The sequence below is a fragment of the Panthera tigris genome, chromosome C2 (assembly GCF_018350195.1).
Source record: "Panthera tigris isolate Pti1 chromosome C2, P.tigris_Pti1_mat1.1, whole genome shotgun sequence".
Lineage (NCBI taxonomy): Eukaryota > Metazoa > Chordata > Mammalia > Carnivora > Felidae > Panthera > Panthera tigris.
This window is the reverse complement of record NC_056668.1, coordinates 116057659-116074856: the sequence shown is the minus strand read 5'-3', so window position 1 is coordinate 116074856 and position 17198 is coordinate 116057659. Positions and strand designations below refer to the sequence as shown.

The 17198-nt window shown below is 37.8% G+C and overlaps 1 long non-coding RNA gene across 1 annotated transcript; it reads left to right on the top strand.

Annotated features, from left to right (window-relative positions):
* The first annotated feature begins 4487 nt into the window (after window positions 1-4487).
* On the top strand, window positions 4488-16756 carry LOC122242053. The gene is made up of 3 exons (XR_006222209.1): window positions 4488-4581; window positions 13816-13942; window positions 16405-16756. It is a non-coding gene; the product is annotated as an uncharacterized LOC122242053 (long non-coding RNA).
* Window positions 16757-17198: the final 442 nt, after the last annotated feature.

Genomic DNA, 17198 nt, shown 5'->3' with positions numbered 1-17198 from the left:
ATCTATCAAATTTCTTAATATTTGTAATTGTCTTTACTTTTTTCTACGTAATAGTTTTCTAGGCATATCCACAGAAATAGCACACTCATTGTGCTCAGAATTTAACAGGTGGAAAAACTCCGATAAAATAAAGTTAAGTGATTTAACCAAGGGGAATAGGAAAGACAGGACAATTCTACTGTTACAATTACACTCTTTCTACTAATGGCAGTGGGGGAGTGGTGGCATACACAAAGGATGGAAACAGTCAAATTATAATTGACATGAGAGATAAATTGCCAGGGTGAAAGAGGATAAGCTAATTTCTAATCCAAGAATCTCTTAGACACATCATTTTTCTTTATAAAATCATAGATGTCATGAATATTAAAGCATCCATCTTGGGCCACCCCTGGTCCTCCTTATCAAGTAAGATAAAGCATTTCAAAACCTTTTTCAAACTCTTCATGACAGTGTCAATATGTGACAGAAATATTATTTGTCCCCCATATCCCTTCCTATAATTTTCAATGCAGTAACATTTTTTTGCTAAACACATAGAATCCCAGCTTGTATCCCAGCTTTGCCTGGGGTTAGGTATAACCAGGTGATAAAGGTCTGGCTAATGGAATAGATTAGATGGGTATGCAAATTCTCGACAATGCTTATTTTTTAAAATTTTAAAAAAATTCTGTTATTATTTATTTGGGAGAGACAGAGAGAGTGCCAGCGGGGAAGAGTCAGAGAGAGAGAGAGAGAGAGAGAGAGAGAGAGAGGAGAGAGAGAGGAGAGAGATTCCTAAGCACTCTCTGTGCAATCAATGCACAGAGCCTGATGTGGGGCTCAAACTCATGAAACCGTCAGATCATGACCTGAGCCAAAGTTGGAATCTTAACCGACTGAGCCACCCAGGCACCCCTGCTTTTAAAGGGTGTGAGACAGCATTTCATTTCCCATCTTATTCATCAGGCTGGCTAGAAAGTGGCCATGACCATAGGAGCCACAACAACCTTTTCGGGCCATGAGATGGGAGCTACTGTTCAGGATGGCAGAACAACAAAATGGAAGGAGCCTAAATTTCTGACAACTTTGATGACTAAGCTACCGCACAACTTAGAATTGTATATGAAAGAAAAAGTTCTATTTTATTCAGAATATAGCTACTCTGGGTAACATTAAGATTATATTAAAATCTTTTAATAAACACAATACAATTTACAATTTATTCCACTATTGCGATCACCACTGCTGTTAATTGTGTGTGTAACCTTTATTATGGAATTATAAAGTGCTATCTTTACAGGTTATCAGACATCAACCAGACCGATGTCTTCTCACCTCATGCATGTTTGTCAGATGAAAAAATCTAAGCCCCCAAAATAACAAATTCTGGAATTTCAAATAAATCACCTATTGCAACTTAATCAAATTTCACCTGAACCATGCTTAGGTTTTTGTTTTTGCTTTGCTCCTCCATTTTGTAGTTAAAGATGAAAAAAATATAATGTCAATAATATGAATGTCATATCTATGTCACTTATTATACCTAAAATACTTGCCTAAGCACATAATTTTAAAATAATTTTAAAAATACAGATATCCTTGGAAAAGTATTCATTTTAAAAATCTGGTTTTAAAACAGTCTGTATTTTATGATCCAGTTTTCCTTAAAAAATATATTTATGTGTTTGTTTTTGCATGGATATGTCTATATATATATTTAAAAATTATGGAAGTGTATACTTATCAGTACTGCCTTCTGTGTGAACATTTAAAGATGATAAGCAGAGAGCTATGACATTTTTCTTTATATACTTCTGTATTCATTTAATTTTTCGATGGAAATTTAAAGCTTTAATAATATATCTTTATAAAAACTTGCATTAACAATTTTATATGGCTCCATCAAAAATAGCAATAAAATCTCCAAACTTTGGGGACATTAAATTTAATTAAATGCATTTTAATTATTAAAATTTGTTCTTAACTTTCATCTAGTTAAAATACAGCTGTATGAACAAACTCTTTTTTTTAAATATTCTTTTAATGTTTATTTATTTTTGAGACAGAGAGAGACAGAGCATGAACGAGGGAGGGTCAGAGAGAGAGGGAGACACAGAATCTGAAGCGGGCTCCAGGCTCTGAGCTGTCAGCACAGAGCCCGATGCGGGCCTCGAACTCACGGACCGTGAGATCATGATCTGAACCGAAGTCGGACACTTAACCGACTGAGCCACCCAGGACCCCTGAACAAACAAACTCTTTACACAGAGCACGGAAGCAATAATGATAATCCAATAGGGATTACTCCATACTTAAGAGACCAAGAGTAAAAATATTACAGGTGGGGTCCCATGGGTGGCTCAGTCAGTTGAGCACCTGACTCTTGATTTCGGCTCAAATCATGATCTCATGATTCGTGAGTTCAAGCCCCACGTCGGGCTCTGCACTGACAGTGTAGAACCTGCTTGGGATTCTCACTCTCTCACTCCCTCTCTCTCTCTTCCCCTCCTGCAGGCTCCTCTCTCAAAATAAATAAACTTACAAAAAAACAGTACAGGTGTTGGGGCACCTCGGTGGCTCAGTCAGTTAAGTGTCTGGCTCTTGGTTTTGGCTCAGGTTGTGATCTCACAGAGTTCAAGAGTTCAAGCCCTGGGTCGTGTTCAGCATTGACAGTGTGGAACCTGCTCGGAGTTCTCTCTCTCTCCCTCTCCTCCACTCTCTCATTCTCTCTCTCAAAATAAATAAATAAACTTAAAAAAATAATAGTACAGGTATTTGTCAAGGTGTACTGACAAACACTAAGTGGATACAGAGGTGCTATTTTCCTTACTGTAAATGGTACAAATTAAAAACGGGGGGGGGGGTGTATGAAAAAAGGGAAGGAGGAGGAGAATAAAGAAAAGTAGGAGGAGGAGGAAGAAGGAAAGAGGAGGGGGAGGCAAAAAGTTAGTGATAAAGAATAAAATGTAATCAGATTTTTACTTATTTCATACAGAGCTTGAGAGTAAAAAGATAAATCTAACCTCCCAGCCAATGTCTCAATTATTCAGTCAGTGAACAAACTGGCGACATGTGCTCTTGATATAATTCAAGAACTAATTAATCATATATACACTTTTTATGAAATATGGAACATTACCAACATAATAGCATGAGTATTAGAGCTTTAATATATTCAGCAATTTTAATTTCGTTTAAAGAAAATCTTTCAGTACAAAACAATCTAAGTTTTGACACTCTCTAGTTATCTGTCAATGTTTTATGAGACTGAAAGAAATCATTAAGCAAAAACTAGTAAAAACTAATATTTTACAATGTACAAAATTTATATTGTACCATACAAAAGACACGGATGAGGGGCGCCTGGGTGGTTCAGTCAGTTAAACAACCAATTTTGGCTCAGGTCATGGTCTCACAGTTTGTGGGTTCAAGCCCCACATCGGGCTCTGTGCTGACAGCTTAGAGCCTGAAGCCTGGTTTGGATTCTGTGTCTCCCTCCCTCCTGTTCTTCTTCCACTCATGCTCTCTTTCTGACTCTCAGAAAGAAATAAACGTAAAAAAATAAAAAAAGACATGAATGAAACAAAGACCTAGAAAATTAACCCATGAATACCACAGTTTGTACATTCATTAGAGGGCAGCTAATATGATTCATCTTACAGTTAAATTGGCCATGGGAGGCTGTGAAGAAATTAATACTCCATATATTATTCATAAAATAAATACATCTGTCCATGTTGAAAGGTAAAGCAATTTTTTTCTGTTTAATCAATATGGAAAGAAAATAAGATTTAAATTATCAGTTATGTTTATAATTAAAAATTTAATATCTGCATATTCTGTTTTTTCAAATAAGGTTGTATTAGATGAATATGGCAAATGAATGAATGCCTAGAATTAAAAGGCAAAAGTGTGATGCATTTTTCTTCATGAATAGATATTATTACAGAATAGGAACAGCCTCTGTCTCAATGTGGTTATTTTTTTCTTGTTTAAATTTCAGTTCTGTTGAATCATGCAGGGAACAAAGATAAAATTAGGATTTTTTTCTTTTTTTTTTTAGGACTGGTGGGAACATATAGGCTCAGAAAAACACCAGCGTAAAACACTATAGAGACTTACACTGAGGAAGCTAAATTATAACTGAACTATTAAAATCATTAACCTCCAATCCAACCCCAAACACGTAAAATCTATTGTTTCAAGATTCAAACTATAAATCTAGAACCCACATGAAGCAATGGTTAATTAAAAGAAAGAATATATAGAAATGAATAGTTTCTGCCATACAATAAAATGACTTTCTAAGTAGGTAATTGAGCTATAGCAGAAAAACAGGGTTTAATTCTGAATAACGGACAATTAAATGAAAATTACAATGCAAGCCTAGTCACAAAATTCTATTAAATCTTGTTCCTTGTAAGTTTATCTTTATGTATATTCCAGTTGAGTAATATAATTGGTATTTTAATAACATGTTTTCCATTTTGTCCTAGAAGAAGAAAAGGGGGAAGGAAATAATGAAGAAACGGCCATTGCTCTGCCATTTTTCTATCAGCTTTAGCTGAAAAAAACTGCTTTGATGTGCTTCATTACAAGGTACCAACAGTATCAGGTGACAATTGCCCTTTATTACAGCCTCAATATCCCCAGATAGAATAATATATACTTTTAGTATAATATTAATATACTTTTAGTATAATATTAATATAGTATAATATTATCATACTAATTATCATAATTTTAGTATAATAATAATAATTATTATTATTTTGGTATAATAATTATTAATAAAAATTAGAATAATTTATACTTTTAGTATAAATTTAACTTTTAGTAAAATTTCCATAAATGTGTATCTGCTGGTGTTTATATACTTGAAAAGCAGACATCTGATAATAGTTGACCCTTGAACAATGTAGAGGTGAGGGGTATCAACCCTCACATGGTCAAAGTCCATGCATAACTCTTGACTTCCCCAAAACTTAACTAATAATGGCCTCCTGTTCATGAGAGGCTTTGCCAATAACATAAACAATTGATGAACATACTTTGTATGTTATATGTATTATATATGCTACATTATACAATCAAGTAAACTAGAGAAAAGAAAATGTTATTAAGAAATTTATAAGGAAGAGAAAATACATTTACAATACTGTGCTGTATTCATTGTAAAAGATCTGCATGTAAGTGCACCTGCACAGTTCAGATCCCCGTTGTTCAAGGGTCAGCTATAACTGTCGTTTGTTAAGAGGATGTTCAAATTTGTGCGACAGAGATAACAGATGTTTTATATAAAAGAATGTGCAACGGAGAACAGAAGTATTGCAAACTAAGTAGCAATAAAATGGATAAAGTCATTAGAAAGAAAATAAGATGTTAGTCTGAAATATAGTCAAATTCTAAGGTTTCTCCTTTTTTTAATACATGTCATTTAGTCTTTTTGGAAAACTATACCCTTAGGTAAAAACATCACAGGATTTTGAGTTTTTATGTGCCATAATTCTGTATTATAGAACTTATAATATTCTCAAAAGTATAAATAATCTAGGTACATAAGAAAATGTCAGCTTTATGATGACTCCTAGCATATCAATATATATTCATTAATTCATTAATTCCTTCCATATGGAGTGTCTACTATCCTCCAAACACTATTTAGTTCTAGGGATAAAAACGGTGAACAAGGTAAGTGCACAATCTCAGGTACCATGCATTTTCTGTTCTATTGAGAAAGCATGAACAAACATACTAATGAGAAAAATAGTTTCAAATTGTCTTAAGCACCATGAGGGATATAACCAAGGTTTTAGAAACAAATGGCTGGAGGCAATGAGTACTAATTTCCAAAATTTTTCAATAAGAAGCTCAGAGAATTCCTTTTTGGAGAGTTTTTTTTTTCATGTTTATTTATTTCAGAGAAAGAGAAGCAGAGAGAGAGGGAGACAGAGAATCCCAAGCAGGCCCTGCACTGTCATTGCAGAGCCTGATGTAGGGCCCGAACTCACAAACTGTGAGATCATGTCCTGAGCCGAAATCTAGTCAGATGTTTAACCAACTGAGCCACCCAGGTGCCCCTGGAGAGGTGATTTTTAAGCTGAGACCTAAAAGATAAGAAGAAGCTGGGTCTGCAAAGCTCCAGAAAAGAGAATGAGAAAAAAAGATTCTGAATGGGGCATTGGCTTCCTTGATATGATATATGTATTTGGGGTGAATGGCCAAGGAGAAGAATGAAATGAGGTTGGAAGGTGGAGGGGGGGGGCAGGTGATACTAGGCCCTATAAGTTATGGTAGCAAGTTTGTATTTTATTCCCAGTGAAAAGAAAAATCTTTGAAGAGTTTTAAGCCATTTTTGACACAGATATTAATATTATTTGTCCCAATTAAATACTAGTTCCTAGACTCCGGAAACTCTAGTATTGATATCGTAGCCTATCTGACTCAAAACATAGGTATTTAATATCCAAAGTGTGGAGAAGGCACAGGAAATTATGTCAGAAGAAGAGTTTGAAGTAGACTGAAGAGAAAGGGTCATGAGAGTTCCTTATGATCCAATGAAGTCTGGGAAGAAAGACAGACACCAAGGTGGAGAAAAAAGCAGATTGTGACAAAAGGGTCAGAGCTTTCACTAGCTATTGTGAAATCCCAGTCAGAGGTGTGGAGTTAATTGAGGGGAAAGACAAATCAGAAGGGGTTTTGCCCACTTCTATTTTGAACTCTGAAAAGACAACCTCTACACTGTGGTATTTATAGCAACGTGGGTCAGACATGGCACAGAAAAAAATGAAGATATGGCAGCATTAAGCAGACAGAGTATCTGAGAAAATGGCAGAATTAAGCAGAGAGCGTTTCTGAAAAAAAAATGCACAGAGATGCCCTTGTTTTGTGGGGCATGGATGGGACTCAGAAGTGCCCACAAGCCCCATGGAGAAGATGGAAGGTAGCTGAGACCAGAGCTAGGAGGCCTACCTGGGACTACCCTTGCAAGACACGGGTGATCATGGTGCAAAGCCACAGCACAAATGGTCTGTTCAGGCACCACATGGGAGGTGGTTTTGAAAATAAGAGGAGAGGACCATCGAGACGTGAAGCGTCTAAGAGAACAAGTCACAGGTTTATGCTTTACCTCAGAACACAGTACAAGGATCCTGAGGATGGACCGGCCAGAGGGCCCAGAGGTCACCCCAGGAGCCCCAGGTGTCATCTCCACTTCTGCAAAGGCAGGATGCCCCCTTGGGTCCCCTCTCCACATTCCCATTTGCCATTTGGAGACTTGCAAGTGGCAGTCTGGAACAGAAAGCACTTTCCTGAAAAAAACATTTAATCCAGAGTCCGAGATACTGATAATTAGCCAAGTTAAAATTTCGACCATGAACTCTGTCCCTGTTTGGCAGGGTCAGGGCTTGTGATGGAGATTAGACAGTCAGGAACCCTCAATTACTTTGTACGTTGGGTGGTCCTGAGTATAAATGTGCCGCGCTACCCAGCGCCTAGATTTAATAATTATTCCGTTTATTTCAGTTCACTGACAATATGTAATTAGTATACATGTAAAAATGCATGTTTGCTAAGATATGTGCACTACTGTTAAAGAAATCCTCTGAAATGAGAAGTATTCTGAACCTGATAAGCAATCATATGTTCTGTGGCTGTCACTGTCACTGCCACCAACTGGCTCTATAACCTGGGGCTAGTCATTTAATTTCTCTGGGCGTTAATTTTCCCTGAAAAATGAGGAGACTGGACTAAATCATTGCTAAGGTCAATTTTGATTTCTGATGTCTGTCATGTGAGTGCTAAAATGAGGCCTGCTGAGATGATGGCGGTTGGATTTGCATTAATCAAGAAACAATGATAATAAGTGTAGAACCATTTAATGAGTCCAGGCCATTTGCCTGGCACAAAGTAAGTCATTTTACATGGGTTATTTCTAATCATCTAAAGAAACCCATGAGGAAATAGAGGTTCAGAGAGGCTGTAATTTGCTCCGTGCTACACAGCTGGTAAGTGACAGGCTACTTGCAGCCAGGTTTTCTCTGAGGTTTTTGAATCAGTTACTGTGGTACTTATAATCCGTCTCCTCCTATGGTTGGTTTTGAAGATTCTACCTTCTAGACACTGGTAAAATTCTATCCTTCGGGCTCCTCATGTTATGAAGCTATTTTTATAGCCTGAAGGTAGAGCAAATTTTCCCTCAGCTCCTGAAGAATTCACTTATATCATTCATTTAGCACTTATTCTCAAGGATTAACGACACCGTATATGTTCTGAGAGAATGTCAAGCACTTGGACTAAGGAATGCTCGGGAAATGTGTGGTACCAGCAGTGCTGGAATTCTGATGAGGAGAGTGAAATGCCAAAGGTGCAAAGGCCCAGGACGCACTCATGCCTGGGGCCATGCCAGTGTAGGGTCACCTCACCCCAGTGATGGCTCTGGGAAGCACAGAGAAGCTGGTGGGGTAGGTAGTTCATTGGCACCATTTGAAGTTCAGCAAGATTAAGTTTTAGTAGTGATGCCTACTGAAGTTTGGCTGCCCAGGGAGACCCTAGGTAGCGCCAGGAGAATCAAATGGGTAGAAACAGAACTGGTGTCCAGAAATACAGAGCAGAAGTAAGCCAGGGTGGGCAGACCTTTTCTGGCAGCATATGTTTATAATAGAACAGTGAGTCACCAGAAGAGCTGAAACAGGAGTCACTGAGCAGATATCTTTTGGTGCAATCATTCCTTCAGGCTGAACCTTGACAATGCAGTGTTATAAATGGAAAGGCTTCTGAAGCAACTCACAGGAGTTGCTTCAGGCTTTTACCCATGTGTGTTAGTCTTCTAGGGATGTCATGGCAAAATATCACAGAGGGAGGCTTAAACAACAGAAATTTATTTTCTCACAGTCCTGGAGTCAAGAAGCCCAAGGTCAAGGTGGTAGCAGGTTTGCTTTCTTCTGAGGTCTCTGTCCTTGGCTTATAAATGAATGGTTGGCTTCTTGCTGTGTCTTCAAATAGTCTTTTCTCTGTGCACATCGTGTCCCATCATGTGGCCAAATTTCCTCTTCTTGTAAGGACACGAGGCAGATTAGAGTAGGACCCACCCAGAAGCCTCATTACTTAGCCACCTTTTGAATGGTCTTGTCTCCAAATATAGTCTTACTCTGAGGTAGTAGAGGTTAGGTTTTCAACATACGAATTTGTGGAGGATACAACTCAGCCCATAACACCATGGATCTAGAGAATTGTAGGCTCTCACCTAGACAGATAGTCCCATAATAGCTAGCAAAATGCCATGTACATTAATAGGTAATAAATATTTATTTCTTCATCCTTCAACATTTCAATTCTGACAACATATAGGCAAACAATAAACTTTTCTTGAATCAATATAATTGATAGAATGAATGAATTTAAGTTTAATATCTTGGATGGTCACCATCACCCTACCTAAATAGCAAAATTTAAGAATTAGAGATGTTTCTGAGATGCAAACTGATAAATCACACATTCTTTATTACTTAAAAGTTAATATTTTAAACAATTGAACTTACCCAATGCTGCAATTAAGGAAATAATTCTATACAGAAACATCTGTCTCTTTTTTAGTAAATATGTAGAATTGAATATTTTTCCTATTTCTTTGTTACTAGCTTTAATCAGACGTACTTCATATCCCCAGATGTAACTTGGGTATTTATTTCCCTTAATCCTATACTAACACTATACTAAATCATCTTGAAACTGGCTTTCTAGTTTTAAGTTACCTTGAAGTAAAAATATCACATTTAGTTTAGCTGCTGAAAAGATCTTTGCATCATGCATACATACTTTAAAAATTTATTTAAGCCATTATGCTAATAATGGATTGTCTTCATTGTATTTTTATTTATGTATTGTATTTTTCACATTACACATGTCATCATCCAAAAGATCAGGACCTTTCATCTTATCATCTCTGTTCTAAAGTCTTCTGATTTCTCTTTTTTATATAGCAATATGGGAAAGAAAACATGTGTAGATTTTATTTTACACATTACAGTGTACCATCAACATTCTTGTCAAGATTCTGTCTAATCAGATGATTATTTTCCACTTGACTCTTTAAGAATAAAATAGCTCATCACTCATCAATTACACTAACAAAAACCACTTGTTTTAACTTGAAATTTAATTTTTTAAGTTTATTTATTTATTTTGAGAGAGAGACAGAGACAGAGACAGAGAGAGAGACAGCATGAGCAGGGGAGGGGGAGAGAGAGAGAGAGAGAGAGAGAGAGAGAGAGAGAGAGAGAATCCCAACCACTCTGTGCTGTGCTGTCAATCCCAACATGGGGCTCTGTGCTGTCAATCCCAACACGGGGCTTGAACTCATGAATCTTGAGATCATGACCTGGGCTGAAATCAAGAGTTGGACACTTAACTGACTGAGCCATCCAGGCACTACGTCACTTGAAATTTCAACTGAATAGTTTACTCTTAGCAATATGCCAGCAGCAGTGGAGCTCAGAGTCGAAGCAAAGGCTCTCAAAACATCTGTTTTTGGTAAAGCCTATATTTTTGTTTATTACATTTATTTTTACATTCTTTTCTACTTATGAGATTTGGGGTAGAGTGTAAATTATGAGATGAAGCAGTATATTCTTATATCAAATAGAATTTCTTACTGAGCTTTCATAAGATTAATTTAAAATAGTACTTAGCCAATAGAGCTTGCGCCGGGTTTAAAAGACTATACAAGATTGGGGCACTTGGGTGGCTCAACTGGTTGAGCGTAGGACTCGATTTTGGCTCAGGTCATGATCACAGGGTCGTAACATCGAGCCCCAGTCCAACTCCCAGCTAGTGTGGAGTCTGCTTGAGATCTCTCTCTCTCTCTCTCTCTCTCTCTTTCTTTCTCCTTCTACCCCTTTGCCCCTCTCCCCTGCTTGCACTCTCAGTCTCTCTCTCTCTCTCTCTCAAAATAAATAAATAAATAAATAAATAAATAAATAACTACAAAAGACATAAATTCATGGATTTTTTTAGAAGTTTATTTATTTTGAGAGAGAGCAAGAGCAATCTTGATCTCATGAACTGTGAGATCATGACCTGAGCCAAAATCAAGAATCCGACATTTAACCAACTGAGCCACCCAGGCACTCTTAAATTCTTATAATAATTATTCCAACCATTCATTTTACAGGTTAAAAAAAAAATGAAGCTGGGATAGCATAGGCCAAAGTTGTATACAGAAGAATGATGTGGAAAGGGCTTTGATTATTAGGTTCAGAGATTGAGAAAAGTGTCCCAGACAGGACTGTTGAGGAATAAATAACTGTGCTTGCAGGTCAACAGGCATACACCAAAAATAATTCTCCCAGGGGGAGTGTTGAGTTCCTAGTGGTAGGTTTTAAAGCCAATGGGAAATTGAGTTTTGTATATTGGAAGAAGAGAGTCAGTTGAGAAATGGTACACCGAGAGTTCAATATGACTTGCTTTCATAGTTTGCGATAGTGCTGGCTGACAAAATGGACTAAAGAGAAGAGAAGTCAGGCAAAGACCACTTGTGAGAACACGACTACATGGGATGCGTTTGTGAGTTAAATAGGATCTGGTGAAAGTCTATGGTGATGAAAATGAGGTGAAGAAAATACAATAGGAATCACATCATGCACTCACAAATTATGTCTAAAGATAACCTCATGACATTGAAACTAATGTCAAAATTTCAAAAAGAAAAATAAGTCAATAATAAAAAAGGAAAATGTTGTCATCAGAGAGAACAAAGACAGTTAAAGATGAAAACATTTTGGGGGGGCCAGGGTGGCTTGAGTTGATTGAGTGTCTGACTCTTGATTTCAGCTCAGGTCATGATCTCAGGGTTGTGGGATCAAGCCTTGTGTTGGACTCTGTGCTCGGAGAGGAGCTTGCTTGAAATTCTTTCTTCTCTCCTCTGCCCCTCTCCCCTGTTTGCGCTCTCCCTTTCTCTCTCTCTTAAAAAAATTACGTGTATGTATGTATAAAATTTGGTCTTCATTATTTTTTTTTTGCAAAATAAGTGAACTAACTCCACATTTGTAATTCCTCAGGAATTATTGTTCACCAATGGTTGAAAAAAGGATAAAAGATGGTAGCTTCCTTAAAAAAAAAAACAAAAACAAAACTAGTATGTATTTCAGTTGACCATGTAAAAAAACTTTAAATGCACCTCACCCTTTGTACATTCACGTATAGCATCTCTATTCAGAGGTTTTATATTGTACAGACCTGAGAGCCGGTCCACGTGACAGCACATATTTGCAGTGATAAGGCCGGTGGGGAGAAATCTCTTTGCTTTCACACTTCCTTTGTGACCAAAGTCATTTGACAACATGGAAAAAAAAAAAAACACCTTTTTCTTTCTCCCCAGTGGTGTTTATGGGAAGGAGGCTGCATATTGTTTCACGGTATGCATTTGCACGTTGTTTGGATGTTAAGCATTCCACCCCAGAGAACCCTGAACTGGTGGGAAAGCTTAGAGTCAAGTCACTTGAAGTGGGAAAACAGCTCTGATGTATTGCCCCTCTTCCCTCCGTTTTCCTCAATTGCTCAGCTCCCTACAGTGTTTTCAGCCCTGGAAGTGTGAAGAGCAAAGCACCGCAAAAACATCACCAAGGCTAAGGCTATGTCTAATCTAAATTCGTTCATATGCATTTAGTCATTATTTGTACAACACTTTCTGAAAAGGGAAGATATCGCAATTAAAGGCTGAGCAACTTAACGAAAAAGAACTCACTTAATTGGGGTTGAGGAAATAACTTCTTTTCAGTTTCTGCTCTAGGGCCATGAGACTGTAGTTTAACTGAATAAGAAATACCCTAAGGTTCATTGTGTCATCTCTTCTTTTAGTGGATGATATGGCTTGTGAAAATTAGTGTTGAAAGTCCAAGAATTATCTGATAATTATCTGTAGTCAGTTGAATTATGTTCCCTCAAAAGACAATGTCCTAACCCCTGGTACCTATGAACGTGACCTGATTTGGAAATAGGGTCTTGAAGATATACTCAAGTTAAGGTAAGGTCAGACTGGGCTCTAAGTCAAACGACTGGAAACTTTATAAGGAAAGGAAGATTTGGAGACACAAAGCTACACACAAAGGGAAGAGAACATGTGAAAGCAGAGGTAGATATTGAAGCTATGCAGCTATAAGCCGGGAATGCCAATCATTGCCAGCAGCCACCAGAAGCTAGGGAGAGGCACGGAAGATCTTTTCTCTAGAACTTTTAGTGAGAGCAGAGACCTGGAAATACCTTGCTTTCAGATTTCTAGCTTCCAGAACTGTGAGAGAATACATTTCTCTTGTTTTAAAGCATCCAGCTATAGAAAAATTTTTACAGCAGCTCTAGGAAACTAGTACATGCTCTGAACTGTAATTTTTCTCTGTTTATAAATTATCTACTCATTTTTAAATAATTTTTTAAGTTTCTCGTTGTTAAAAAATTCACCTCCCAGTCTTTTACATAGAGAATAACTAAGAAGTATAGGAAGTAACGGGGCAAGTGAAGCACTCGGCGGGGGACACTTACTATAGCTCTTGTTTATTATGTTGACCACTTCTTTGGGCAATTCTGGACTTAACACTTTATGATAAAGATACTCTTCTAGATCCACAATAACTGCAGTGAACATGGCCTTCCACCTCCTGGACTGAAATAACCTGGGCCTCCCTAGAGGTCACCACTTGTCTTACAATTCACCCAATCAGAGGCAGCTTAATGTCTCACACTCCCAGAATCTGTCCCCAGTGCGATCAGGGATTTTCCTTGCTTCCCGTGTCATGTTGTCACCCTGTCTTACATTTGTGACGCCTTCCCTTTGATTCTCAGAATTTTCTGTGCACTCCAACTCCCGTCAGCGATTATAATGACTTCAGCATTCATGTGAAAGATGCACCAGGTGTGTGGACTCTCAGTTCCTGGACCTTCTGGTTCCCAAAGACGTTGGACACTTGAGGTTAGCTATCGCCTTCCACTGTTTTTATCTTAAACTCTTAGTTTACCAATACCTGAAACTACCTGGCCTCTAAATGTCACAAGCGAAGGCCCAAATCTAGAAGACACTCGTGTCCAATGGTTTCCCAGAAAGCTATCATGTTTGAGCTGTGATATGAAGAGGTGATGTGGCAACGAATTGAGGGCAGCCTCTAGCCAATAGCCAGTGAGGAACTGAGGCTCGTGGCCCAGCAGTCTGCAAAAGAAGTATATCCAGCCAACAACCATGGGAATGAGCTTGGAAGTAGATCCTTCCTCGGTTGAACCCTGAGATGACTGAGGTCCTGGACAACATCTTTCAAGATGCCCAGAGTCAGAGGTACCTAGCTAAGTGTCCCCAGATGCCTGACCCACAGAAACTGTGAGACGAAGTTGTTTTTTAAGCCATTAAGCTTTGTTATTAAGCAATGGATAAAAGATGCCATGTCTACGGCCAAAAAAGAAAATCATCCATTTCTTTGGAAACTGACATGAACGCTGGGAACTAATGTTGAGCAATTAGGTGATTGTTAAGTTGGAAGTAACAATAGTCTCTAAGAAAAAGAGAGAAAATAGCTAAAAGGTAGACCATATACCCCGTAATACACCCATGAATGCATCCACATTTCTGCCTTCCCCATAAAAGTGCTGTTATTGCCATTACTACTTATGATCACCCCCTAAGGACTTGCTGTTCTTGTCAAAAGTACGATATGTGTAGAAAGACTCTAATGCATTCTTTGAGGCTGCCTTCCAGATTATATGAACAATTTAATAATACCTATTTCTTCCTGTTCTCAGCCTTCCCCTGCTCAGGCAATTTTGGTTGGTAACATTTTCATCTCCTACCAGTAGAGTGTGGTGTGGTAGGATTTCCCAAATTCTCCCCACCACCCTTTTTTCCTGCTGTGGCCTCCATAGACTGTGGTCATAACACCACCAAACTGATTATGACATAAAAGTCTAATCTTACGCAGTTATGGGCCATTCAAAAGCAGGTCACTGTCATTGACCTTTGTCCTTCCATGCCTGGACTCCATTGTTTCCACGTAGACAATTCAGATACTTGGTGTATCGATTCCAACCTTACCTTCATATTGGCTGGTATTGTTTTTGAGGACTCAAATGTCGCACAATAGTATAGCTAAACCACTTTAGACTCCAGTTATTTGTGTCATAGCGTAAGCGTGGTACCAGTTCAGTCAGTGGCATCCATAAAGCTTTGGTAGAATGTAAAGATGAACAACATCTATGAGTCACTTATTCTCTTAGGGTCTCAGTTTACCGATCTGTCAAATAGGGGCAATAATCCTCTCTATGGTTGTTGTGAGCACTGAGTGAGTTAAATATTCAATCACTTAGAACAGTATCTGGCCCATAGGAAGTTCTCACTGTCAGCTGTATATACCAAATGTAAACCTTCCCCAAACAGGGACGATTATAAACCATCTCAAAAAGGTTCTCGTGTGCTATATTTCACCCTGTGGTGGCAAAAAAAACTGAGGAAGAAATGGTGTAGGGTATTTTACAGTATTTTCATTTTACAGATGAAAAAACAGAGGTTTTAAAAAATTAAATAACCAGCATCAAATCTCATCAGTGTCAGGGATAAGACTGAAATCTAGGTTTTCTTCTGAAAAATTTGCTGAAGCTTTATCTGCCTGTTCTAAAGAGGTAGATAGGTACCCTTCTATGCACTCATCATATTGAATGAGGATTCAGTGGGTTGTGATTTTTCTGCCTCTCTCCAGTATAGAGCCAGGACAAGGTGGGGGTATGATGGGAATTTAGTGAAGAGTTGAGGTGAATACATGTAAAAGAATTGCCACAATATATGGACACCCCTTTGGACAATCATTATTAGTTGCTCAAGCTTGGGATGGTGCACTCTTTTTTTTCCTTTTGTTGTTATTTAATTAATTTATTTATTTTCAGTATCAGTAACACAGTAATTTGTGGCCAGTGTTCAAGAATGTTGAGATAATGATGCTTCGGGACAGCATCATTAGTGACAGCATCATTAGCACTTCTCAGTGCTTTTTGAGGGTGTGGTTTTGTTTTATGTGCGTTTTAAGAGTAAAAAAGTGTCTAGTCTAGTCTCACCATTTGATAGCATGAAATAAAGCCATAAAGTGAAGCATGATGTATACCTCATGCTCTATGGTATTTGAATGGTGTTTCTTGCTTTAACATAAGCCAAATATACAAAAATACAGTAACGCAAAAGAAAGTGCTCCTGCTAATGGAAGTGAGCAAACCATGTATTAATCGGTGAGTTAAACCCCTCTTTTTTTTTCACCTCACTCCCATTTAATGCATCATTGCCAAGAGTTCTGGATATCGTCCTAATAAAATATCAGAAGGATATAATGCAAAAATATCCAAAAACCTGTTTTTATGTCTGGATTGAGTGTCTTTTTATACTTTACTTTTTTATTTTTATAGGAATTGACTGTCAGCAGAGAGCTATCAGGTCCTAGTGTTTATCTATAGTCCTGGTGAAAGTGCCGCCTGTCTACTTCTGGCTTGTGAGAGTTTCTTTCCTTTGGGGTGGTGGCTGGTGCCAGAATGAGAGGAAATATCATGCCCTCCGAGAGTCAAGAGCAGCTGGTGCAATTGCCCTGGTGTTTATGGGATATTATAGGCATAAAGGCACATTTGGAACTGGTTGGGGAAAGAACTTAATGCTTCTTTCTTTTATCTTTATAATCCACTTTCCTAGCAAGGATTATCCTACCGTTCATACTAAATTTAGCAAATGCAGATTAAAAAAAAAAAAAAAAAAGCTAGGCTGCCACAAGGTACTTTGAGAAGGCAATGTATGTGCTGGGTAGATAAACTGGCTTTTATCAAATGAAACAATAAAGACACAAAGAAACTTGTTCAAATTGTTTTTTTTTGTTTTTTTTTTTGAACAATGAAAGCCATTTTTGTAAGAATTAACCAGAGGGAGTTGTACATCTGGAAAGCGGTGAACACATAGTTTCTGTTTGGGAGAAAACTGGCATTATTGCCAAAAAAATTATACATCCACAGTATGATCCAAATTTGTCAAGCTGGGGGTGTCATGGAGAGGAATTTGCTACCAGAAATTTGCATTAGATGGCATTTTCACTATTTATTTTCAATGACATATTCTTTCATTTTTGGCAGAATTTTTATAGTGTTTATTTTATGAAGAGCAACAGAAGCTTAATATAATAAAATAAGTGAAGTATCAACATGGCAATTAAGGGTCC